Source organism: Psammomys obesus, unplaced genomic scaffold (assembly GCF_907164565.1).
Source record: "Psammomys obesus unplaced genomic scaffold, mPsaObe1.curated_primary_1811, whole genome shotgun sequence".
NCBI lineage: Eukaryota > Metazoa > Chordata > Mammalia > Rodentia > Muridae > Psammomys > Psammomys obesus.
In genome coordinates, this window is record NW_026596085.1 from 9,278,961 (window position 1) to 9,281,795 (window position 2,835).

At 43.4% G+C, this 2,835-nt stretch overlaps 1 protein-coding gene across 1 annotated transcript in view; it reads left to right on the top strand.

Moving 5' to 3' along the window:
- The window catches only part of Slc2a13 (solute carrier family 2 member 13), a 263,691-nt gene that overhangs the window by 193,659 nt on the left and 67,197 nt on the right, over positions 1-2,835 (top strand). The window lies entirely within an intron of this gene.

A 2,835-nucleotide genomic window follows, 5' to 3' on the forward strand; every position in this document is an offset into this window, starting at 1 on the left:
GCTCACTGCACATGCTCACTGCACATGCTCACTGCACATGCTCACTGGACATGCGTTTTCCACTGAGGTCCATGACTAGCACTCCTTGCATCAAACGTAGCAAGAAGTTCCCCAGCACTGTTGCTCTTCCGGAGGGGTCAGGAGGAGGAAGTGGATGGGAAAGAAAACAGCATGTCCAAGTTTGGCCTGAGAGCTCTGGAAGTCTAACGGTGTGAACATTGTGTGATAATGAAAGGACTGCCAGGTGGACTGAAGAAGGTACAGGTGAGTTACTGAAAGCTTTGAGACAGGTTTGGACAGCTTTGAGAATTCGGACCTTTCCTAAGGAATGTTTTTCTCAAACCCTGGCTGATTGGTTATTTGTAGCATAGCCTTAATATACACACGCTAGCACCTGAAGATCTTTAGAAACAGCTATTTCCTTAAGCAAACAGTTCCAGAACCTCAAGGTACCCATGAACTATGATTTTATCTCACACATTCTTGATGCACTTGAAAGCATCTATGGGATACTTACAGAGCGAGGACCTATAAGGTTGTAGCAAAGATGAAGTAACATGTAGAAAATGCCTGAAAGAGTGCTTGCATGTATAAGTTCCTGGTAAGTGTTAAGGCTTCTGATGTAATTATTAAAAACAGTAACAGAAGGGAAGATTGAAATAGTGGGGCTCAGAGGAGGCTGGCTTTGGGGGAGGAGTGTGTGAGCTGAGCCCTGGAAAGGCAAGTGGAGTAACCCCATCAAGAATAGCAGCAGACATGATTAAAAAAAAAAAAAGACTATAACCATGGGCCAGTGAGAGTGCAGTAGATTAAAGTGAGGCCATGAAAAGGCCAGATCATCCAAAATGTCACAGCTTTTTGTTCTTCATCGTGAGAACATGAACATGCATGCACGGAGAGATTTTAACCAGAGGAGTGACTTGCCCAAAATTTTCATGCTATACCGTCTCTCTTGATGTTTGGGTCCTCAAACACCATGCAGTCAAATAGGAAGACCAGCTGTTACAGATTTCCGTGAGAGATGCCTGGACTATGCTGGTGACATTGGAGATTTAGAAGATGAGATAGATTCTCGACATAATCAAGAGAAAAATCAATAGGAATTAAAAGTAACAGATTAACCAGGAGCTAAAAGGGAAAGAAGTCTTCTGAGAATCTGAAGCATCTGTATGAGGAGCCAGGGAGAAGGCCAGGTAAAAGGTACTGTTCACATCAGGAAATGCAGTAACTGAATGAGGAAAGGTGATACGTTGTTGCGGACACCCTGAACTGTAGGAACATGCTTCATAGGCATGTGGGAATGCAGTGTGTGGTAGCAGAGAGATTTTGAGTACAGACTATCAATTACAAGTCGACTTCAAAGATACGGATGTGGTGATACCTGGCTCGCAGCTACAAACTTTACTGAGACCTTGGCTACCTTTGGACTTCCACTGTAGTTCACGGGGACAGTACTTCTCATCCTTTGTGTTCTAGACACAGCATCAAGCCACAGATGCTCAAGGTGGACAAAGTGTTTAAAGTAACCTCACTTAAACCTCTCTTCTTCATTTAGGGAAATGAAAGTCCACGTACATCGTATCCTCTTCCCTAGGAACGCTGGCTGACTGCTTATTCTTTAGGCTTCTCCTATGGAGTTCCCACGCGGAGTCCTCTTACAACCCAACACTGCTTGCAGGCACCGCTTTCTCTAGTACCTTCAGCCTCTGTCTTCTTACCTTAGGGCAGGAAGGCAACTTGTCCAGGTGGTCAGTGAAGACTCCCTAGAGAGCTGGGTAATTTTACTAACCCAGTGGCAGCTGGCACATTGCCTCTTCAAATATTACTTATTGTACTTGATGCCCAGTGTCAGGCAAAATTCAGCAGACGAGTGTACCTTCAGCCCACTGAGCTCTTCTCTTTACTGGTTCTCACTGGGAACCCTCGTCCAGAATCATCGCTGGAGGTGTTTAAAGGGGAGAGGAGCAGAGTTTGCAACACTCCCCATTAGGTTTCAGGTTTTTCTTTAAACGCTAACTTCCTATCATGCTTCCCTAACCATTGATCTAACCATCAAGTGTTAGATCAATTCTCTACCTGTGTCTATAGAAGACATCTTTACTCATTTCTTCTCAAATCACCCAGGATTCAATTTTAGCCTTGATAGTAATAGGAAATATACCTTGAGGTTATCGTGATCATAAAACTGCAGTAGAATGTGGATATGTTGGCTAATATCTGCAAGCACATTTGAGACTAAAATGAGCATAAGTGATAGTTGGAAAGAATACAAGAATACAAGGATGCTTAATATGATTCTTTCTGTACAGTGATTTCACTCTGTCTTCTTCTGTAAATGACGTTCACAGATACATATACTAACAAACAGTGATTTCACCTGCTTACGCCCCCTGTGGCAGTGTTGGAAAGCAGTGTTCCCTTCATTCTCCGTTCCTCTCAGTGGTCACTTCAAAAGATAGTGATTGTATAGTTACTACACTCTTCTCCTTTCTGGCCATGTATGATCATCCTACATTGTTGACATAGCATTATGGACTGTGAGGTTCAATCACAAATGTTATGCAGCATGTGTCACATGAGTCATCACCACTCTCCATCTCTTCACAGAGTGGTGTTTTCAATACATAATCATTTTCTACAGATCACAAAGGAAACCATTATATTCAATTTGTTGCCAAGCATATGCGCTCCAATGCAAGGAATCAAACCTGCCACATACATCTAAGCAAGTTCTCCGCCACTGAGCTACTGCATCAGCCCTACCCTGCTTCCTTCTTTCCTTCCTTCTTTCCTTCCTTCCTTCCTTCCTTCCTTCCTTCCTTCCTTCCTTCCTTC